General features: G+C 44.8%; 1 protein-coding gene and 1 long non-coding RNA gene across 4 annotated transcripts in view; both read left to right on the forward strand.

Annotated features, from left to right (window-relative positions):
- Positions 1-1,226: 1,226 nt before the first annotated feature.
- On the forward strand, positions 1,227-5,908 carry LOC310893193. 3 transcript variants are annotated; one of them, XR_014578802.1, is made up of 4 exons: positions 1,227-2,558; positions 4,167-4,465; positions 5,006-5,090; positions 5,178-5,908. It is a non-coding gene; the product is annotated as an uncharacterized lncRNA (long non-coding RNA). The 3 variants fall into 3 exon arrangements; XR_014578801.1 differs by having other exon boundaries at positions 5,006-5,908; XR_014578803.1 differs by lacking the exon at positions 4,167-4,465 and having other exon boundaries at positions 5,006-5,908.
- Positions 5,909-7,229: 1,321 nt separating this feature from the next.
- The window catches only part of ST3GAL1 (ST3 beta-galactoside alpha-2,3-sialyltransferase 1), a 76,481-nt gene continuing 59,583 nt past the window's right edge, over positions 7,230-24,127 (forward strand). Inside the window, exon 1 of the mRNA XM_083822578.1 lies at positions 7,230-7,425. The gene's annotated coding sequence lies outside the window, so the exon portion shown is untranslated. The remainder of the gene's footprint in view (positions 7,426-24,127) is intronic.

The raw sequence follows: 24,127 nt of genomic DNA on the forward strand, positions 1-24,127 counted from the left end.
TACTCATATCTCCTTTAAGTGACAAATGAAGATTTAGGGACTGAGCGTGTTCAGCCCCCTTCAGCTGGTACCAGCGCCCTTAACCATCTAGTTTTTGAGATAAAGAGAGATATTTGCCCTGGGCTATGAGCTTCAGGCTCAGTTCCGATCTTAGAGGATTCAGTAGAATATCTACTGCCTCACGTGGCCTGGTGCCAGCCAGCTCCTCTGCCTCCTGTAAGAAGCAGAATTACTGCAGCAGGCAGCTGGGAGATAGAGTATGAGCTGCGCTCAGTCCTGGTGTCTTTATCCATGGTGGTTCCTGCTTTGCTCGTTTTTCTTGGTCTAAAACAAGAAAATATTTTGACTGAAGCTGCATCTCTCTTCTCTGAGCCACGAGAGCACCCCATAAGGGTAATAGCTCTAATGCAACTGCTCCTCGGGGAGGAGTGGCTGGAGTATAAGGCAGCTGCAGCAGTAAAAGTGTGTGCATACTGGCTAGGTCCTTGATCCATGATGGGGACTGCTAGGAACAATCTCAGTATGAGAGATACAGATATTGCCCAGTGATGGCAGCACATAGGCTTTGATACAGCACAAAGAAGGGAACAGAAAACAGCATTTTAAATGCGACAGGATGCGTGTATTTCTGAAGTCAAGAGGGGAAGGATATGTCAGTGAGAAGATCTATGGAGATACAATGGGAAAAAAAAAAAAAAAGGGTTGTAACAGCCCAGCATTTTTTTTCCTAGACAATTGCTTATTTTCAGCTCCTTGCTTACGATCTGCATTCCTATGATGTGTACTTTACATGGGGCTGATACTTGGATGGAAATTTTAATAATGTGGATGGCAGAAGAAAGCAAAGACAAAATGAGTGTCCTACAAAATAAAAGATGAAGGTAGATCCCTGCCTGATGCTGATCATCATAGACCTATGGAAGCTGATAAAAAAGCTGATTTACGCTGAGGATGTAGCCCTAGTGTCTGCAGTCATTAATGGATCAGGTCTCAGTGCTCAGGCACATGGTGTGGGAGCAACCTCCACCAGGGAAAAATGCTTTCTTGGAATAATGGTGGAAGAGTGGGGAAATTGCAAAGGCATTGCAGCCTTGTATGAATTCACGAAGCTTACTTTGAAGCACATCCTTTTCTAATTAGCAGCGGTGAACCTGGAATGTCAGCCAGTACTGCAGCAGGGTGTTTTTTTTCCCCCTCATATCTTGATCAAAACTTCTTTTGACTTCTCAAACTGCTCGAAGTACAATTGAAGGAAGGAAAAAGACAGTAAAGATAAAAAGTACATTCAGTGACACAAACTAGCAGTAATGAAGGAAACTGAACAGTAGCTCATGTTTTGCTTTAAAAACACTACTGCGCCATACAAGCTGGCCTCATTTTCATTAATTTATTTATTTATTTATTTATTTTTTCATGAAAATCTCTCTTCTGCCAAAACTGAAGTATTTAGAAACTACATTCTGGAACAATAAATCTGTGGGAAACTTTAATGTTGCATAGAATGTGCTTGATTATGCGAACATATTAATAATAACAGATCTCAATAGCACTTCCTATGACAAGCAGTTTCCTATTCGCAGCTTTCTTCGGTCTGGTCATAACCTCAGTGCTCTCGTAGGAGTAAACCAGACATCCCTTTGACCATCAGAGAAGTTAGGAAAGGGTCCTGGAAGGTGGCCTTTGCTGGGGTCAGCAGAATCTCTGCCAGGCTGTGTAACGTCTTTCTTACTCTTTTCAGAGCAATTAAACGGATGCCACCTGCTAGTGATGTACGTCCTTGAGCATAAGCATCATCAAGCCACATTTCCTTATATAAGGAGATTTAAGTCTGATTCATTAAGATCAGTTGTTTACTCATACAGGAAACCATATCATAAATTTTTCCCTGGGAATGCATCAAGCCCCATATGTAAACATCAGCGAGTTTGCTCTCCCTTCTCCAGTAGAGGCTTTATTTTTTGCATCAGTTTGTCTTTTTACATACTGGTTAATAACACTATTTTAATTTACAGCCCGAATGTATTCACCTGCAGCTGATACTCATTGCTCCTTTAGCTGCTATGCATTCCTCACTTCCCTGACATTTACTTCCCAATTAATTGACAGCAATCGGGTTCTCCCTCAGCTTTCATTTTGCTAGGCTGAGCAAATCTCATTTGCCCATTTCACGGCTTCATCCGGCTGGCGGCTTAGAGTCATCTTGTATACCAGAATCTTCCCCCTCCTTAATTGGAAGCAAACAAAGAGCTCCTATCTCAAGGCAGATGGTTTTTTTCATTCCTAAGGGTGTGTTTCACTTCACTTCACTTGGTCTAAAGTGCATATTGTCAGCTTCCTCAAATTTGCTGCTTTCCAGCCTTGAAGCAACCCCCAGCCCAGATAAGTCTTCCTATATGTCTGAGAGCCGTGTATTAGCTGGCTAACTCCTCTTCCTCAACAGTGGGCTTCTCCTTTAGCTTACCTTGGATGACAAGACCCTCTCCAGTTGCATGAAGACATGCTATGCAGCCACGTTTCTGAGCACTGGCTGCAAGCTCTGGATCAGCTGGGAACTGAAGGTGAGCACCTTGCACCAGGCCAAAGGGATGTTCCCAGAGAGATGGAGAAAGCTGGGGACAGTGCAAAGGCATGATAGCCTTGGATGAAGCTTATTTTGAGCCACCGGTTTCTTTACAATGCAGGATGGGCTTTCTTCCCTATTTCTTCACAAGAAGCTATTTTGAGTCCACTTTTACATAATGTTTTGGCTCTGTCTATAACTTCTGATAGCTCCTGCTCAGCATGCACGCACTTTGGCCTATCGGTCTCATTCCACTCTTAGCTTCTAGCAAAACTACCAAGAGTCCAAGTAGTACCACTCCACCTGCTTCATCAAAGATAAATACAACCTACTACGAATCTTCTCTTGAGAATCACTTCCTGTCTCAAATGCACTTACAAATTATTCTTGTTTAATCTCCCGTTGGTAAATACAGGTTGCTTTTTATCCCATTTTTCCATTTATCTCCAGATCTTAAATTAATGTTTCCTCCTGAATTTGTTCTATATCACGCTGGTTTAAGCTTAGATTAACTGTCTTCTCATTTTCTAAATAACTGTCTGTTCAACTTCTTAGATGTAGATTATGATCTGAGTGCAGCCTCCATCTAGTTTACAGAAAGACCATCTTCAAGTCTTTGAGCTCTTGTGTCCACCTCTCATCTCTAATCATTAAAGCAATTCCTTAGTTTACCCAAGTTTGGCCTTCTGAAATCAGGAAAATGTAGCTGTAGTCTTGCTTATGTTTGTTTATCTTGCCATACAACTTAAGAAGAAAAAAGTCATGATCAGTTACTCCCCAGTCATCTTTGATGGCAAGTTCCTCTATAATAGCTCATTTGTTACTATCAGATCTAAAACAGCATTGTGGATGACTTACTGCTGCTTTAGTGAATAATTCTACTAGCTTTTGCTCACAGAAATAATGCAACCTAAATATTTTCCAGTCTACATATGGAAAACTTAGTTTTTCTAGACCGTTACAATTGCTAGATTTTTTTTTTCTCTAGTAACATCTCAGACACTCTGCCTGACGTGGATCTCCAGCCCTGTGGGTTAATGGGAGCACTACCCCAGCACAACGCTCACCTGTCTTCCCTGGAGCAATCCTGTCCACCCCCATTTAGCCCTGCTCAGCTTGTCCCACCAGCTGTAAGGGATTGTGCAATGTTATTTCAACCTTTACACCTGGCAAGAAAAAAAAAATATTTTCTATCCTATGTAGCTTATGATACTGCATTTCTGCCATTGAACATAAATGCCATTCCCCAGTAAATTAAGCTGTGACTAACATCTGTCAGGTGTGGTTCATTGTTTTTCTCATCATTTACCCAACGGATGACTTCCACATGCAATTAGTGTGCTGCTTTGTTAGTGTGTTTAATTTAATATAGCATGTAGAGCCCTTCGTATGTGTGCGCTGTCCTTCGGGGGAAAACATTTGTCTCAAAAACTGCATGGTGGCACAGCTTGTGTGCTTCTGTGACATTCAGGAGAGATGAAACAGTTAGCTGGTACTGATCAGACAAGCACATAAGCCTGACTTTGGAAAGGTTGTTCTGCGTTACTATATTTATTTTGTTTGAGCCACAGAAAAATGCTTCCTTGTCAAAATGTTTCTTTAACAGGCTTTGCTTGCCATCCTTTTTGTGGTCTGGATACTCAAACACAAGTCTAACAGACACTCCAACCTCATCAACATTTGTTTTCTGTCTCTAAGACTAATCTCACCTTCTGGTTTATTCCTGATTATCCTGGGGGACAGCTGAAATGAAATAAAATGAAACGATGCTAATAACAGCACAATCAGTTAAGGCACAAGTTTTTAAGTCTTTGCTTGGGAAAAGCTGAGGATTTGCAGCTGAAGTGGCTGGGAGTAGACAGTACTCGAGGCATGACAGGATCAAGATGCACGAAGATAAATCAGGTGAATTTTACTGCTGTGCCTTTCTGCAGGTGATACCTGCACTGCCTAGAATGGTCACTGATGTTGGGGAGTTTGTGTATGTTACAGGTGTACAAAACACCCCAAAAGTATACCACGTCTGTCCCTCTTTGCCATATGGTTACGTATATTTACCCTCTTTTTTATGTACTTTTGTAATTTGTTTGTTTTGCAGTAAATTCCTTGTGGCCAATGAATGTTTCTACATGAATTTAACTTCCTGTATCCTGAGAGATGTACTATAGTTTTATCTATTTTAATATCCTCACTGTGTTTTATTCCTATTTCGTGTTTATTATTCCTCTCAGGCTTTATATTGTCCTTGTAGGAAAAAAAAAAATCATTTATCTAAGAATATAAAAGCAAAGCAGTATTTCATTGCTGGGATTTTTTTTTATGTGAGTTTGCTAAGGGCTTGGCTTGAGCTCCAGACTTGCTGCTTATTTCTGCAAATCAAGCTTTTGGTATTTACTGTGTGTTTTTATGTGCTACAGCACTGAAATGTTTTTCTGCCTTTCCCAGATATTTATTGAGAGCAAGTTCTGCCATATCACAACTGCCACCCACAGCGGATGCTCCCATGTCCAGCACTAATGAGTCCTAGAAGGTAAAAATGTGTCACTGTGTAATTGTTTGGCATCGAAGGAAATCCTGCACTGATGTAAAGCTCTCTCAGACACAGTTCTGCATCTAGGTGCTGTGAAGCAGATGCTGAGAGCACTGGCCGTACGTTCAGTCCCACCGAGCTCTTCCATCTCCTTGCCATACAAGCACCAACAGCAACCAGAGGAAGATGCTGCATGCCTTTTTGGGTTCTTTCCTCCTTGATTTTTAAAGCACCTTAACCCCGGAGTCAGATTCTGGACACTGTGGAGGCTGCTGAGGACCTGATCTAAATACCTGTTTCAAACCTCTGAGCAGTTCTCAGCTGCCACAGCAGGCTTAGGATCAGAGGACACCACGGCAGTTCTGAGAAATCTGAACAGATAGGACAGCAGTTCAGTGTTTAGTTTGCAACATAAATAAATAAGTAAATAAGGCAAGATGACCTAACTGGCTGAGATCAAACCATCTATCAAATATGGCAAAGTCAATTGCTATCAGATACCTTTATAAAGTTCACGTTCTTGTTTTCACTACTTATTACATTGTTCTAATGAAGACATTTGTGTAAAGTAACTGCAGTGCCTCTTGCGCATCTAAATAAAGAATATTGTTCATTTTCTCAGCAGAAATAACATATATGTAGATGACCTGTCTCTCTTACCAGTCAGAACAGAGTTCAGAGTTCAGAGTTCAGTTGTGGCCAATAATCCTAGTTTCACGGTTACAAAATTTTTTTTTTCAGAAGTATTTAATCTGCTTCACAGGCAGCTATAGCAGTCAATAGGTGTCTCTGTACAATACCTAACAAACACGTATGATCAGCTGCGATAAGAAGACAGATTTCCCAGTAAGCCCATCTACATGGAGTTTGGCCTTGGAATGGGGACAGCATTTATATCGCTCCGGCAGGGTCAGCAATCGTTCCCATGATGCTGGCTGTGACGGCAAGCAGCCATTGCAGTGCATTTCAGCGTGCACGAACACCTTGGGTCTTATTCAGCCCAAGTATTGGAGGATCTGGGGATGGGGCATCTGTTGGCCATGCTCCCACCCGTGCCTCCTCTTTCCTCCAGCAATAGCACGGTGATAGCGCTTAGCTTCCCCGCGAGTCTTTCAGAGCAAGCCAGCCATTGCTGAACAGCAATTTATTTACACAGGCGAGGAGAAATAGCTTCTTGGCAACTGCGTACACAGCAAATGCTGATTTTTCTATTTTAACTTCTGCTTCTTGGCCTAGCCGCGATGGCAGTTGGCTTGTTTGGAGGATGGCAGGTTACCTACTGAAAAGAGAGCAAATGCAGGGAGGGCAAACACCAGCCCAAATCTGCTCTCTCCCCTTGGGGTGCCCATTGTTACATCTTGCTGAAACACTTGACACTGGTTTTGGCCTCAAAGAGCTTTCAGAATAATCCAAAGGATTTCTTTTTTAATTGCAATCCCGGAGTTAAAATAGAAATGAAAAGCTGGACAATCCAGAGAAGTGAGGGAGTGGAAACAAGTCGGTGAGGCTGAAACCTGCACGGACTTTGAGCACCCACAGGATAGGTGCCTAAAGCCGGCATTGCGTCGTTAAATAGTTTCACCAGACACTTTACCAGTTGCAAGTATCTGTCTGGGGGTTCTTTAACGACGCTTTTTAATTCCGCAGCATTTTATAGTAACCTTAAAAACGTCAGATGCTGGACGCGAAGAATGCATTATTTACTATGTGCTCTTTTTTTTTTTTTTTGTTTTAATCATCATTAATGACGCAAAACGCGCTCTCCCCACGGGAAGCCCTGAATTTCTCTCCGCTTCCCCTCCTGCGCTCGGCGCCGGGGATCCGCGCGGGCGCAATTTTCAGACAAGGAGAGCTTTTGGGGCGCGGAGGGGAAAACGAGGGGGGGCGAAAGCGTTTCGGGGGGGGGGGGGGGCGACGCAGGGCGGTGTCAGGAGCAGGTATTTCGCCTCGGTGGATGGGGCGGGGGCGAAGTTTGGGCTGGCGGCCGGCGGGGACGGGCTGTGCGCGCATCTCGCCTCCTGCGCGCCCCGCGCCTCCTGCGCCGCGCAGCAGCCGCGCAGCACCGCGGAGAGCCGCGGAAAGGGGGGCGGAGGGGGGGGGGGCAGAAGGGGGCGGCTCCGCCTCGCCCGGCTCCGAGGAGGAGCCGCCGGGGGCCCCGGCTCCTTCCACGTGGCTGGGGGCGCGCTATATGAGCGGGCAGGAAGCCCTGCCGGGGAGGGAAGGGGAGGGACGGGGGAGCGGAGGCTGCAGCAGCTCGGCGAGGAGCCGGCAGCGATCGGTTCGCCCTTTCCCCGGCCATGGGGTTTGGCCGCCAGCCGGCCCCCGGCGCCCCGCCGTGAGTACCGGGCTCCCTCCTCTTCCTTCTCCTCCTCCCCCGCTTACCTGCAAATCCTCCCGCTCCCCCTGCTGCTCCTCGTTCGCTTAAGTTGGTTGTTATTATTATTTATTTTTTTGGGGGAGGAGGGGGGGTGGCGGTGTTATTGTGATCATCTGGAAGCAGAGGGTGGCCCCGCCGGAGCCCGCAGCATCCTCCGCCGGCCGCTCCGGAGCGGGGCGGCTGCGCCCCATCCCGCCGGGCTGCGCCCCCCAAAAATCCCCGGAGAGGGGCAGAGGTGGGCTGGGGGGCACGGAGAGGCTCCGGGCAGCCCCCTTCCGTGGCTGGGTGGCTGGGGAGAAGCCTAACGGAGTCCCACACCCCGCTGTTTGTATGGATTCATTTCTTTGCTTATTTTTTTTTTTTCACTTGGGTGGGCTGTGCGGCGAGGGAGGGAAGGCAGTGTTGCTCCGTTAGGGGAAAGCAGGCTGGCTGCCTGAGGTACCAGCACATCCCTGCTCGCAGAATGAGTCTCCAGCGGAGTATAAATAACTAATCTCCGAGTTTGTTTGTTAGGTGTGTTGGTGTTGCGCTGGAGATGTCTCAGCAGCGAGCGTGGAACCTTTGTCCTTGTAATGATTGATTTTAGTTTTGGCAGAAACAGAAAACAAACTAGTTAAAAAATACAAAAATAAAATGCCTGGATGCATATTTACTCCTTTGAGACTTGCAGGATTTTTCAACTATTTGTCAAGGTTGAGTGTGTATGTGTCCAATACACAGAAATAACTCTTTCATATAATTGTAAGTCTAAATTATATATTTGCCTGCTGGGCACACATGTTAAAGGAAAAACCTCCCTAATTATGGATCCTTCAGAGAGATTGGAAGGGTGACAAAGCCCTTGTAATCTTTTGGGTCAATTTTCATAAGCTCCAAAAGCTCTTTTTGAAAAGGAAATTAAACTTCAGTGTGGAAAAGAGACAGGAAATTCGAGGATATGAAAAAGAAACTCCACCTTTCGCTCTGGTCCTGTCCCCAGGAGTTCCTTTACATTGGTGCCCTTCGGTGACAGAAGGGAAAATGAAGAGCCAGCCGCCTCTAAGCAGCCTTCCTGCCGCTTGGCAGTTCAGAAGATACTCAGTTAGCAGCAGCACGCTCCTCCTGGGGGTTATTGACATGGCTGTAGCTGGAGGGGTGGTCGTGGGAAGCATCTGCTTTGAAACACTTGGATCTCCGCTCCTAGTGTCCTGTGTGGTCCATGCCAGCCAGGGCCTTCTGCAGCCGATATGTTCACCCCTCCTCAATTCTTAGGGCTTTGTCCAAAGCCCGTGGGGCTCTGCCCACTGTTTGTAAGGGATCTGCAGAGCTGCTCTCCGGTTAGAATCTGGGGTTTGTCCCAGGGCCCCTCTCTGGCTTTTGGCAGCGGCCGGTGGCTATCTGCAGGGCATGGCTGTGCTTGAGGTCCCTTCTAGGAACTTGATAGCTTCTAATCTGTTTGAACGCACTTCCAGGCTGAGGCTGGGGGGTGGAGAAGGGAATGACCGGATAAAAAAAAGGTGGATTATTTTTTTTAATAAGTTAAGGGCACTTGTTTTCTTGATTATCCCTGAAACAGTAAAAACCCCAGTGTGGGTCCACAGTGAACTTGGTGCTCTTCCTCTGCCGATTTCTCACTTTATTTACTCTATTTTGGTGCTGCTGTAGGATAACATTTCAGCAGGTTTAAATCCTTTGCCTCAGCAAAGACAAAGCCCCAGACTGTGGTCCTCCCAAACCTGTTTTTTTTCCCTCAATAACAATAGTTTTTTTAAAGTACACTCCTGTCTGATATACTTGTATTTTACCTTTCTGCTAGTAGCATGTAAGAGCACAGTCTCGGACAAAGCAAAAGGAGAGAAAAATCCAATTCCCTATTCTTTTGGCTCACTCAATTTGTGCACAGTTGGACTGTGCAGTAGAGACAGCTGTTTGTACGAATTTTTCACGCATCCCGACCAGAAAGGTACCTGCAGCCTTGCTTGCAGTTTTTCTTCCAAACTTGATGATATTAGTAATGGTGATAGCATCTCAGCTGAGGAAGGGAACTTTTAACACTAAACATCACTTTGTTTAAGGCTTTGTATCTGCTTATCAATTTGATTTTCTTTTGATGGAAAACTGGGAGTTATTTGAGGGGAAATTAGGGTCATGTAGATAGCAGTTCCATCTTCTTGGCTACAACAGCATCTTTTATCCCAGATACATTGTAAATGTAAACATTGTAATGATAGCAATAATATGTTTTTATTAAGAGCTTCTTTCAAAAGTATTTTTGAAAGTGTGGTGAAGCAGAAATGTGCTTTTGAAAGCAGAGGAGTAAGAGCAAATCCAGCTCCACAGAAAATTTAAAGTGCTGTTAATCCCACCACCTGGTGGAGCTTTTTATGGTGCCAGCTGAGGGAACACAGAATAAGGATGCATTTTTGTGTTTGGTTTTATTAGTCAGATGCTCTGCGTAGAGTTTCTATAACTTTTTTTTTCCTCTCCTCACACCAGACTCTCTTACCAGTCAGAACAAACAAATTGTGGCGAGTACAGTTGTAGCCAATAATCCTAGTTTCACGTTTCACAGTTCAAGTTTTGTCAGAAGTATTTAATCTGCTTCACAGGCAGCTATAGCAGTCAATAGGTGTCTCTGTACAATACCTAACAAACACGTATGATCAGCTGCGATAAGAAGACAGATTTCCCAGTAAGCCCATCTACATGGAGTTTGGCCTTGGAATGGGGACAGCATTTATATCGCTCCGGCAGGGTCAGCAATCACTCCCATGATGCTGGCTGTGACGGCAAGCAGCCATTTCAGCGTGCACGAACACCCTGGGTCTCATTCAGCCCAAGTATTGGAGGATCTGGGGATGGGGCATCTGTTGGCCACGCTCCCACCCGTGCCTCCTCTTTCCTCCAGCAATAGCACGGTGATAGCGCTTAGCTTCCCCGCAAGTCTTTCAGAGCAAGCCAACCATTGCTGAACGGCAATTTATTTACACAGGCGAGGAGAAATAGCTTCTTGGCAACTGCGTACACAGCAAATGCTGATTTTTCTATTTTAACTTCTGCTTCTTGGCCTAGCCGCGATGGCAGTTGGCTTGTTTGGAGGATGGCAGGTTACCTACTGAAAAGAGAGCAAATGCAGGGAGGGCAAACACCAGCCCAAATCTGCTCTCTCCCCTTTGGGTGCCCATTGTCACTGAAGTACTTGACACTGGTTTTGGCCCCAAAGAGCTTTCAGAATAACCCAAATGATTTCTTAATGTTCTATAACTTCTATCTATTCTGTACTTTGCAGAAGAGAGCACAGTGTTATCAGTGTCTCATCTAAAGTAGCACTCACCTGTAGGTAGGTGCATCAGCGATGTAGGAGACAGATTTCTTCCTCCCATCCTTCTTTCCCTTACAGCACGCTTTTTATTTTTGCTTTCAAAAGCAGAATGATGCTGGCGTAGAGCACATCTGTAACCTGGACGTCCAAAAGCTATTTATTTTCACTTAGGGGCCTTTCTCAAGTAGAAGAATGTTTTTAATAGCCAGCTCCTCTTTAAAGATGCATTGAATGTTTTCTTTAGAAAGGTAACCTGAGTAATCTCAGTTAGCTTTGTATTAATAGTTTTGCTGTGATTATTGCTATAAAAAATTTCCTAAACAGCCTGTGCACAATCATGTGTGCTGTGAGTTCTACCCATAGGACAAAACTGGAAGGGAAAGGCAGATCTGGAGCCTTAAAGCTTGGTGTGTTGCACAGAAATTTCATGCTTTTTAGTCCTGAGCAGGTGAGGTGAAAATGTACCTTGGACTGTGTGCACAGTATGATTTTTTTTTAAAGCCCCTAAATTTGCAACTCATTTCTCCAATATATCCATAACCAGATTTAAGGAAGGTTGTTGAGACTGTATCTTAATCTGTGGATCTCTGTTCATTTCAACCACTGAAAATAATGTCTAACAACTTACTGGAGAAAGTATCTGACCAGGAAAAGAGAAGCAACAACACTTTCTACTTATCTAAGATTGCTGATAAAAGATAAAAACAAGGGTGTAAATGCCTTTTAATAAGGCAAAGTGTTGAGGGGATGCCTTTGCCCCCTTCTGGTGTATGTAGTCCTGCTTGACTGCATAAGAACCTGTGAAATGAAAACATGAGTAAGTCAGAGGTATGCAAATTAAAAATCTTTTTGACTGTCTATGATTTCTCATACCCCAGAGTGGAATTACAACAGTGAGAAATGTTGTATTAGTCATCTTCCTAAGAAGATGTCTGTATGGGACAGGAGACTGAAATGTGCAGGCAAGTTACAGTTTATGCATGGTTATATTGCTTTATTTTGCATTTGTTTTATGGTTTTGCATGTTTATATTGCTTTTATTGCCATAGTATCTGCGTCAGTAGGCAAGAGACTAACCCAGGCTGTAGCTTGGGAAGGTGGTAACTCCTGTGTGCCTCTTGAGTTCTGGGTGGTGTGGTCCATCTGGTCCCACTGTTGAGGTGGATAAATGCCTTTGCAGTCCATCCAGAGCAGAGTTCCTCTCTGGGCCAGCCTGGTGTTTGAAGGTAGATTCAGCTCATTGACCAGCAGGCATCTGAATACCACGAATCCTATTCCTGGCTTCAGGAGCTTGATCTCCACAGAGAGCAGCGGGATTGCAGTTGTCTACCTGCAGGCGCCTGTATTTCAGCATCTTATGTATGATGTGACTTTTGTTTCCTAACCATAGTCACTTAGTGCCATTTGAACTGCCCTGGACTATCTGTCCTGGCCTTCTGGAGCTGGTTCAGGAACTTGTTTGTCTCTGACACCTTGTGTCATCATATTTGGACCCCAGGAAGGTGGCTGATTTTTCGGGCATCTCCAGTGGCATTTGAAACCTGTGTTGTTGAACTGAATTGTCCCTTTCGAGAACTGTGGGAGCTAGATATGTTTTCTGGGCACTAATCTTTAACTTATAATATAAATATATTATCAGCTTAAGTGTCTGCACCTACTTAGGAGGTAAATTCATTAGAGAAGGGTTGTTTCCTGTCTCGTGTCTCTGTTCTGGAAAGACCTCTGGACCACCCTGTCATCCACAAATGACAGCCACAGAGGAACCACCATCAGCTTTTTGATCGCCTTTCCCTTTCTTACCTAGTCTTCTCTTTCTACTGGTGTTGAGTTTCCCATGGTGTAGCTTGTAAGTAGTACACTCAAATCACTTAACAGAAATATCCTGTGAGGATGTGAAAAGCTCCTGTAGTTGGGACTGTACAACATGCATAGCTGTGAAAAGCTGTAAAGCAAAGGAAACAGAGCTCTGGGGGACAGGGAGCATTTTGCAGAAGAAACTCCCAATAACACTGGTAGAAACTTGTTCTGAACCATGAGTGGAGGTTAGGGATGTAGTCAATTGTAAAAATTGCAGTAATTGTTCACATATAATTCTGGGGGAAAAGGAGGGTGGAACTTAATTTGTTCCTGGCTCTGTAGCGCTTTGAATTGCTCTTGATTAAATTGCTTAATCTGTGCCGACATGTGTGTCCCTCCACTGGGAGAGCGAGACTTTTGCCTGCGTACTAGACAACAAAGCCTTTGGGCAGAGACTGGGTGCATTATTTCCAAGACAGGAAATCTGTAAACCTCATAAAATGACAGCTGTTTCTGTCAGCTGATGGCTGGGTATAGCGGAGTGCAAATGAGGCACAATAGAGACGGTTGTACCCTGCATCTGGTGACAACTGCTTGAAGTGTAGAGTTCTTGCTCTGAGGACATCATCTCAATAGACCTTTTGTTTTTTAGTAGTTCTACTATTTCGTTGGAGGTCCTTTCTCCCGGCAGCAGTTTTTGATGTGGGCTCAGCCCTCTGTAACTCTTCACCCCGAAGAGTTAGAGTGGAGGAGAAAGTGGTGGAGAAAGGAGAGAGGCTGTGGTCAGAGACTGCAGGGGCTACACGTCACCTTCTGACACAGGATTGCTGCTGACAGAGGTGCCCACACATACTCTGGGTGTCTCTAAAACTCTTCTGAGCCAGACCAGTTGCTATCCAGCCCCTTGGAGGATTGTTCTGCAGAGCAAAAACTGGCACAGTGAAGCTTAGGTATTAAACTGGATGCAAGTCGAAAATGTCTCTGGACTAGATAATTGCTACTGATGTTTTCTCAGGTTTGGTGGATTTTTGCAATTTTAATTTTTTTTTAGCTTTGATGTACCAACACAAAACAAAGGTAGTTCCGTCTAAAGGGCATCGCATTATTTCTGGAAGCTGGTTATTCAATCAGTGACTTGAACATACATATCTGAAATGCTGTGTGTGCTGACACATCACAGTACTGTACCAGCTCAACAAAGAAATCTAATTCTATCAAATCTGCCAGCTCAGTTAATATGAGCCTGCCAGGGAAGCATAAGGCATCACCTCCAGATTTTTAGGTAAGAATCGTGTTCCATATCTCCAGCTCAAATTCAATGAACACTACACATGGTCAGAACTGGATTTCTTTTTAAGGTACCTGCTTACATTATGGTGCACAAAAGATCAAATTGCAAGATGTCATCTAAGTATTGGGGTTGGCACATACCAGCTGAAGTCCTGCAGAAAGCCTTGGCTTGGGATTAGTGTGGAAATAGACTGGTCTTCATCTTGAGACCTCTACAAAATCATAGAAAATAACATGGTGTAGAGCTACCTACATCTTGAATTGGAGCTGAGCTTACAGTATGACATTGTCCTCTTTTATGTTGCTCTTAATTTGGTGGCAAAACTGAGAAAAATACTGGTTTATATGGATTCAAAAGAAAGCTAAATTAAGCATAATCAGGTCATGGTGAATTTGGTTTTGATCAAACAAAGGGTACTGGGTTTGCCTGTCAAGGTCTTGGTACCAGAGGGACTGCAGGGGTGGGTTCTGTGAGAAGAGCCCAGCAGCTGCCCCATGTTAGATAAGGGCCAGTTTCAGCTGGCTCCAAAGGGACCCTCTGCTGGCCAGAGCCGAGCCACTAAGAGATGTTGTTTGTGCCTCTGTGAGAGCAGATTTAAGAAAAACAGGGAGGAAAAAAAAAACTTCTGTGCAACAGGAGCTGGGAGAGACAAGAGTGAGAACCAACCCTGCAGCCCCCAAGGCGAGTGCAGCAGGAGGGCAGGAGGTGCTCCAGGCAGGCAGCAGCAGTTCCCCTGCGGCCTGTGGAGAGGCCCCTGGTGGAGCAGGCTGTCCCCCTGCAGCCCACGGGTCCCACACGGAGCAGATCTCCACGCTGCAGCCCGTGGAGGAGCCCCCGGTGGAGCAGGTGGATGTGGCCTGGAGGAGGCTGCGGCCCATGGAGAGCCCCCGCAGGAGCAGGCCCCGGGCCGGAGCTGCAGCCCGTGGAGAGGAGCCCACGCAGGAGCAGGGGGTCTGGGGGGAGCTGCCGCCCGTGGGGGACCCGTGCTGGAGCAGTTTGCTCCTGGGGGATGGACCCCGTGGGACGGAGCCGTGTGGGAGCAGTTCCTGAAGAGCTGCTGCCTGTGGGCAGCCCCCGCAGGCTCAGTTCGGGAAGGACGGCATCCCGTGGGAGGGACCCCACGGGGAGCAGGGGCAGAGAGGGACCGTGAAGGAGCGGCGGAGATGAAGAGTCAGGGACTGACCGCAGCCCCTGATCCCCTGTGCTGCTCAAGGGGAGGACACAGAAGAGGGTGTATGAGGGGTGAAGATGTTCTTAGTTTGCTTTTAGTTTTTCACTCCTCTACCCTGTTAGTAATAGGTAATAAATTGTATTAGTCTCCCTGTGCTGAGTCTGTTTTGGCTGTGATGATAATTGTTGAGTGATCTCCCTGTCCTTATCTCAACCCTTGAGCCCTTTCTATTGTATTTTCTCCTTTCTATTCTATTTTCTCCTTCCCCCCCCACTTTCCCTTTGAGGAGGGGGAGTGAGAGAGTGGTGACGGAGTTCGGCTGCCCAGCAGAGTAAAACCACCACACACGGCATTCTTGCTTTTTGGTTCACTTAATCTTAATTCCAGGTCTATTTCAAACTCTTTGACATGGTCAAAATTATTTCATTTGGAGAACCCAGAAGGAAATTCTGCCTTTAGAAATGTCAGAATAATTCCTCTGAATTTGACATGGCCTGCATTGACACCATTTATGTTGGCTGGTGGCTACATTGAAGTTATGCCTAAATTTGGATTTTTCTTTCTAGTCTTTGAAATGCTTTTTCTATTTAAGTTGTTAATCTTCTTCAGAAGGTTCACCCAGCTTTTCTCTTGGGGGCAATTCTGTAGATTTTGAATAAATAAAGAAAGGATCAGTCTTGTGGCGTGGACTTCTTAGAAGAATTAGAAGTCTCCCCTCTTGCTCTTTTCTTTCCAGCATCCTCTGCTTTTCCCCTTTAGGTAATACTTGCCGCTTTGGGAAGCGATACCTGTATGATCAGGTCTCCTGTGGTTTCAGACTGCATTTTGCAGATGGATCTACTATTCTTCCCAAGCATTTGGCCTAAATCTAGTCTGAAAATTCACCCTGAAATGTAAAAAAAATGAACTTTTGCTTGCCCTGTACTCTGTTAACAAAAGTTCAGCATCAAACTTACAGAATCAAAATACGGAGTGTGAGAGGCTAAAAGCTTTTCCAGAGCTTGGGGGTAAGTCTTCCTTGTTTCTCTTCTGCTTCTCTCCTTTCTGAATACACACTGAAATATTCTGCAGTCCTAGTGTCCTGGTACCCTCCTGTGTTTCTTATCCCCTCATTTGCATGTCTTCTTACCACTCCCCGTACCACAATTGCTCCTTGCTAGAGGAGAGCAGACTTGCAGGCTATTTCTGTCTCTCCTGCCACTCCCTTTACTCTGCAATGTTTTGTCCTCTGCGTGCCAAGTTCTGAGAGAACCAAGACATGGGAGGGTAGGGGACGCTTAAACTTTGCACCTGAGGTCATGTGCGTGGCAGTGGGAGGATGCACTTGGGCTGAGAACCTGGAACCTCCTCCTGTCTCAGCTCTATTTTGCCAGCTGTAGATGACAGCATTGGACCTTTGTTTCCCGGAGGCTGAATTCATCCTTTAAGATGCACGGAGACTCCAGTAAAGGTAAAAACACTGCTCTCTTTGACTGACAGCTTCATTTATGAATCGGGGAACTAAAAGATGATCTTCAACCTCATGGACAGCAGAACTTTAGGGACAGGACATTTGGCTTCAGCAATTTACTGTCAGCCACTCCATTGAGTAGTGCAGTCGTCAGTGGTGTGCCAAAGCACGGCAACAAAAATCACCTAAGTTTCTGCTTTGTCAGCTGTGGTGATTGATACCTGTGCTGAAAGAACAGTTTAATTTGGTATTTTTTTCCAGATGGCTGTTGTTGTGGTGCTTTTGCTTGCTTGGTTCCTGAGACCTTACAGAGTAATGGAAAGTGTCTCTGTCAGTCACTCACTGCGACAGTCACAGTAGACTTATGTGAATATTGCAAAAATACACATGCAAAAATAGAAACTGCTTTAGACCAGAAAAGCTAGAGGAAAAGCCTGTAACATGGTAGCAGGATGTGTGAAATAGCAGCTGCTGCACAACTTCTCAGATAGCATGATAAAACTGTAGGGATGCTGGAGCCATCTCAGATGGCCACTTCATTAGCTTGCGAGGTCAATGATACATGTGTATGCTGGGAAACAACCGAACAAAGCAAGCCCATTAAGGAGTGTACTGATTACAGACAAATTTTCCCCAAGGCCACCACACTAGGTTTGATAAGGCTTGTTTAACTGTACATAGTTGTGTGAAATACTCAGGTGCTCTTTGGCCACTTTGAGGAACTGGAAGTGTTTGTGCATCTGTAAAGTATGTGCTCTGTAAAATATTTAAGGACACTGGAGAACTGTGATGCATAGTCCAGACAGAGGAAAAATGGGGTAATTTAGGTCTCTTGCAAATGGAATTTCACTCAAGTTACAGGAAACAAATGTGACACACTGAGATACTGCCTGATTTTTAAGGATATGAGAAAAAACATGGAAGTTTTCAGGGGACGGGAGGGGGTGGAAATACTGATAATATATAGGTCCTCTGAGTGTTGCCGTGATTCTCACAGTTCAGACTAGACATTAGGAAAAGTTTCTTTACTGTGGGGGCTGTCAAACACTAGAACAGGCTTCTTAGAGAGGCGGCTGATGCCCCATGCCTGCCAGTGTTTGAGGCGTTTGGGTAATGCCCTCAATAATGTGCTTTAACTTCTGGTTAGCCCTGAAGTGGTCAGGCAGTTGGATGATCTTTGTAGGTCCCTTCCAACAGAACTATTCTATTCTGACAGTTAAATTTCACTGCCGTGCATTGGGTGTAGATGTCTGGTTAAGACATTTGTGCCCTACCTGGGCTTTTATTAAAGCACTGTAACTCTGGCACGCAGGATGGCCAGTGCCTCAAATGGAAATGAGCCTCAAGCAGCTAAATAAGTGGTTGTGAGGCCAAAGAGCAACGGAGCAGGAGATGGATGCTGGCTCTTGAAAAATACAAGGTTGCTGAAAACTACAAGGTGGTACAGTAATTGCAGAAGCTGCTGAAACACTTGCTGATAGCAATGAAACAAAGGAGTTTAGAGTAAGTTGCCTCTCTGCAAGGCAAGAGTCTCCTGTCAATACTGGGTTGAGTATAAATATTGGCTGAGTAAGCTGCTATGTAAGTGCAATTCATTTTGGGTTTTTTTAATAGGGGAAAACTGGAGATTTGGATGGAAAAGAATCAATAGGGTACAATTACCATCCCAGCTCGCTTGGAAAGGAATGTCTGTTTTGCACAGCAAGAGAACAGGCTGCTCTTCTCTGCTGTTTTCTGACCTGTTGGAGTAGGAGAGGGGCTCTGTTGTGCCGTTGCTCCCACCTGCCTAAAAGGAGGGCACACTTATCCTTTACCTATAGCTTTGAAAACAGTGGACAAAGAATGCTTTGTAAAGCAAAAATATCGCTAGAATAAGCCAGAAGTGCTGTGTGGTCACTACTGCTATTGTTTATTAGAGAAGAGCTTCTCTCTGCCCCAGTCTAGACTGTAGCCCTTTGTCCCCGGGGCTTAAAATACCCAAATCCAGTGTGCTGATGGGGAAACAATCCCACAAAGTCCCATGTTTGCCCCATTTAAAGTTAATATGTTGGAAAAAGGATAGTTCTTCTGTGGGAACAAGCCTGACCAAGAGCTGGATGTTAGTGCAGCTGAGAGCAAAGCTTCGATCCTCGTTAGGCGAGCTGTCAGGGCCCTGCACATCCCAGCTTTCTTCCTTCGTGTATGTGTGAATTTCTTAATGAGGCTTTGCTCAAAATGTCAACTTCCCTAATTTATCTTGCCACATGCAAACTTAGAGGTTTTCTGTATTTTTATGAAAAATATCCAGCAGAGCTTCATTTTGGGAAAACGGCATTTCATCGAGGTGTCAGTCGGCCCTAAGATTGTTCTCAGAGCCACGAACCACACTTCTGGCATGTCGCTGAGTCTGGAAATTAATACTAGTAGTCTGGCTCTTGTCCGCCAGCAAAATCTTGTGCTGTTACTGTCTTGCTTTGAAATTTACTGTCTGTGATATGCGAATGCAGAAGATACTGGTGTTTATCCTCGATGAGGAGCTTCTCGGGGAACAGACTGGAGGTGGAACAGGAGACCCCCTCCCTGAGTTCCCACTTGAACCTGGTGCGCTTGCTGTGCGTGTTTCAGATTTCCTTGGCATAAATGCACGCACGGGGAGTTGGTTCACCAGGGTGGAGTGTAACTCCACTCTTAGAAGAAACCAATTGGCTTCTCAAGACAGCTTTTCTGCAGGGTGAAGCGTGGTGCTGTTGAAACTGGTGCTGCCTGCTCCTGCGCTGCTGACCTCCTTCTCAGTTAAACTGCGAGGTGTTGCATTCAGCCGCCGGCGCCTGAGGGTCAAGTCGAGGGTAAAACCAGGTTAGGCTTGCTCATTTGGAAAAGCATCCCCTTCGGATGTCCATGCCTCTACAAAAGGAACCGCTTCAAATTTGTCAAAGCCCAGATCCCTTTTTAATACTTTTGTATCTAATCAGGTTTCATTTGACAAATGTAGCTCTTAGAGATGGAAATTCCGTTATTAGGGCGCTGACACTTTTCTGAATATTAAAAAACCCTCTTGCTTTTACAGCTGTCAAAATCAATCTTTCTGATCTCCCCTTGAGCTGCCATGCTTTCTTCTGAGCTGATTGCTGCTCCCGGGCAGGTACGTGGCAGCATCGCTTTGGCTGGTGCTGACAATATTGACTTCCAGGGAAATTAAGGTGTTTCTGCTTCTAGGACCAAGCACTGTGTTTGGTTTTTAATCCTCTTTTCCATCAGGAATAAATGCTGCATGACTGTTTCACTTTTCTCCAAGAGAGAATGGGGTCGTGCACGGTAACCTTGAGTATAGACTTGTCATATCTAATGAGCTCATTAGGGCTTGATCAGCTCATTACCTGGAGACTCTTTAGAAGGCAAGACTGAAATATCTTGCGGAGACAGAGTGGGTAGTGTGCTTCTCTCTGAGTCAGCACAGGGCTGTTGCTCAGCACATGTGTTAGAATCGATTGCTGAAGGTCTCATCTGCTTAATGAGACTTGCAAAGCATCTGACTTCTCCTGATCTCTGGAGCACATGGCACTTTTATGGACAACCGATGATACGGGTTTCCTTACCCAGTTCCAACAGGACTCTTTTCAGCCTGCATAGCGGAGTACTTTTCTTAGACCTATCTGTCATTACTGTCCGAGAGTCCTGTTAAAGGTACAAAAGGATAAAATTTCCTTTCTTGCAAAGTTACCCCTTCGGATTTCCTCCCCTTCCTGAAGGAAACTTTCATAGATGTGACAGCCTGTGGAACTCTACTTATAGCTCCTATTGAAATTCAACTTCCTGTCCAAAGTTATTGGGATATGGGTTTTTTTTTTCCCTCCCTCAAAGGTCAATTTACCTTGCAAAGAGTGCTCAGTGTAACATTTTAAACCTGATGCATGAACTTTAAGGCATATCACAGAAACCCGTAGAAAGCAACTTAGGTGTTGGGAAAATTGAAGATTAAAGCATAGGTTCTTCAGGAGGTGCAGAACAAAGAAACAGACTTGGCATCCAGAATTAAAGGTGCCCTACAGTTAGTCTGCTCAGCAGGCTGCTTTGGGAGGCATAAGCACTGTAAGCATCGTGGCAGAGAGACTGAACTGCTCCCCATCAAATGAGAATAGTATCCGTGTAGGCTCATGCTATCTTTCTCGGCAGGTGATTTTTGTAGTTCTCCATTTCTTGTGAGATTTGTATCCTGATCTAAATATGAAAGACTTATGTCTTAGCCTCTTTCGCCAGGTTTTCCCATGTGTACACTCAGACTGGTGCACTGGCACAAGCATTATGAATGGCAAAACTCGTGTCCTTTTGATATAGTTGCACAGTAACACGTAGTTCGATCAAGCTGGTAACTTTGTTTTTGATCTTACCAAAAAAAATAAGCAAGACACTCACTGGCATGTTTGTCTTTTTGTTGCCTGAACCTTCAAAGGAGGTGTCAGGGGAAGGACACAAGTGACTTTCAGATGACATTGCATTCATTTGTAACGGCGCTGGAATTCTTGTTGAGATGCTTCCTAAGGTTGTTAAATGCATCTGGCAAAAGCTCTGCTTATGTTTTCCTTTGATATATGCCCGGAACCAGAGACAGATGCTGTAAATCAAAACAATTAAATGTGTTCATTTCTTGTAAAAGATGGTTACTGTAGTTCATTTCATGGTTCAGGGGTCAGGAGGGGTCTTTAAATACAACTGTGCTCTGCCTGTGTAATTTGATTTTTTTTTTTTAATATTACTTTTATTTCTAATTGCAAGGCTTACTTAGGAACTTTGTAGGCAAAATAATTTTTCAATAACAAATGTCTTCTGTTGGGTGTTAGCAGCAGCACTGAGCCTTTGCTCCTCAATTCAGAGGCAGAATGGAAGAGGGATGTGCTGAAGGAGAATTTCTTGGTGCTTAGAAGAATTAGAATAAGCCCAGCAAGCACATGGTTTGTGCTTAGCTCTGAGAGCCTGAATCTGATCCTGCTCTTACTAATCTCTAAAGGGATTATTCCTGATTTACACCATGATGAATGAAATCAGAATCTGGCCCTGAAAGCCTATTTGTACTTCAGACATTGTTTCAAGGCAGCTGACCCATGAGTATGAAAAAGCAGCTTGGCTTCCTGCAAGTTAATTGTTTAAATTTGTCAAGCTAAGTGGACTATAGTTTGTTTAGCAGGGTTTATTTTAAACTACAGATTCTTTATCCAGGGAACTGTATGGCACAAACCAGGGCTAGAATCCATTTACTTCTATTGGACTAATACGAGATGGTAATCAGAAGACCCTCTTTGGTACATTGCAGTGCTCTTTATTTGCATAGTAGCTTTTGTCTGAGGATATTAAATAACTCCTTCGTTGCAATTCTGGAAGCTGTTCAGCCAGACAAGTCTCTTTAATGGCCTGCAGTGACTCTAGATGCTTGCAGTGAAGCAAAAATAAGCTGCTACGCTAGGTCTGTGGTCATGAGTGACATCTGTAAGAAAAGGTCTTCAACCAAGAATGGGGGTGAAGCTGTTAGCTGAAAATACTGGGGTTTCTGAAATAAAGGTTGCAGCATGCCTACTTGCTGTGAAGAAAATTGATCTTTCTTAGCACGAGTTCAGCTAGTGCTCACTGAGACAAGTACCGAAGGCAAACATACAGCTTCGGGGTGGGAAAGCACAGGTCGGTCACCTTTAGATCATTGTGGCCAACTGCTTGACAGTCCCCAGCAGATACACTTTTTTTTGATTGTCTACGTGCTCATTTTGAAGGCTGCATTTATATCATACCTGTCAGTATTGTGATAAAAAGGAAAGTGGAATACACCTTTTCACAGGGCTGCTCTAAAGGAAACTAATACCTTATATACCCTTGCGTATGAGCAAGTCGCATTTCTCGTTGCTGTAAGGCACAATTTTGCTGTAGCAATACACTTGTGCATTCCTGGAGAAGAGACTTCAGTGATTCAAACTGAGATGCTGGTGAGTGATGCCCTGAGAAGTTTGCACTAAGAATGAAAACCTGGTAGACTTTGTCTATAGCTTGTGCAAGCATCCCAGAAAACGATGCAGTGTCCTCTCCTCTGCCAACGTGTGCGTCAGCCTGAATCTGCTTCATCCAAAAGAAGCAAAGCTGAAGCTCCTTTTGGAGCTTTTTCCATTTAATTAAATCACTCTAGAAAGTCTCTTCATCTGTATCTATGATGTAGAGTGGGAGAATTTTTACCCCAATTCATCTCTGATCTCAGATGGTCCTGCTAAGGCTGACACCACCGCAGATGTAGAGGTGGAGAAACTTCCAAATGCAGCATGTGCCAGATATGAACTGCACTGCCTTACCAGACTGGTTAATGTTGTTTAGCTGACAATTCTGTAATGTAGAAAAAGCTGCATGTTATTGGCCAAGCACTTCATAATTTTCTGGTATGTCTATAAATGGATGCCAGCAGTTGGAAAAATTAAGTAATTTTTAATTGAAAGGATATGATCAGTAGGTGATTAGTTTGTAAAGTGCCTTGGATGTATGCTGTGCTGTAGAGACGAGCCATCTGGAGCAAGCCTGTGGTTTGGCTTCTGTAATGAGTACTCGCAGACCACGATGCCAAAATGACCAGCTTTATTACGTAGATGAAGATCTTGAGTAATTTGATTCATTTTCACAGATCTAAATGAACTAAAATAGGATCATAGTTTGGCCCAAAGTATTGATTTGCTGCTCTTAACCTTTAAGTCAGGATCATCGGTGTTTCTTCCAGTATCCTCAATACAACCAGCCACCACAAATCAGGTTATTGAATTACTTCCTCTCTGTAACTTTTACCAAATTTGTTGTGGCCAGAATTTCGCTCTGTTTTTCATTACAAATCCCAGAGCTTGCGTGGCTGCAGGGTACCTGGGTGATTATGGTTACAGGTTACATATGTGAAAATGCGGGGATTCTGCTGTTATGAAAACTTGGCACTTCTCATCACGTAGGTCGTTCCAGAGCCCCCAGAATAGTTGTTAAATCCTTGACTAAATCCAGACTTTCCCTCTGACTTGGCAGGGTATGGCTTGTCAGCCAGTGACCAAGTGGCTCTTCAGTTCCTCTCTTTGTTGTTTCTCCAGCTCAAGCCTTATGTTGCATTTTGCTGATGTTGTGGTTTAACCCGGCAGGCAGCTGAGCACCGCACAGCCACTTGCTCACCCTCCCCAGGGAGAGAATCGGAAAGGTAAAAGTGCAAGAACTCATGGGTTGAGACAAAGACAGTTCACTAAGTTAAGTAAAAGCCACGTGAGCAAACAAAGCAAAACATGGAATTTGCTTCTGATCAGCAGGCAGGTGTCAGCCACTCCCAGGAAAGCAGGGCTCATCACGTGTAAAGACTTCTTGGGAAGACAAACTCCATCACTCCAAACATCTCCTGCTTCCTCCTGCTTTCCCCCAGCTGTCATTGCTTAACATGACACCACCACATGGTGTGGCATGTCCCTCTGGTCCATCTGGGCCAGCTGTTCTGGTTCTATCCCCTCCCAGCTCCCTGTGCACCCCAGCCCCTCGCTGGCAGGGCAGCACGAGGGGCTGGAAGGTCCTTGACTCTGGGTGAGTGCTGCTCTGCAGCAACTAAAACATCCGTGTCTTATCACCACTATTTTCATCACAAATCCAAACCACAAGCCTGTGTGAAGGAATTTAACTCCATCC

The sequence above is a fragment of the Anser anser genome (assembly GCF_964211835.1).
Source record: "Anser anser genome assembly, chromosome: 2".
NCBI classification, from domain to species: domain Eukaryota; kingdom Metazoa; phylum Chordata; class Aves; order Anseriformes; family Anatidae; genus Anser; species Anser anser.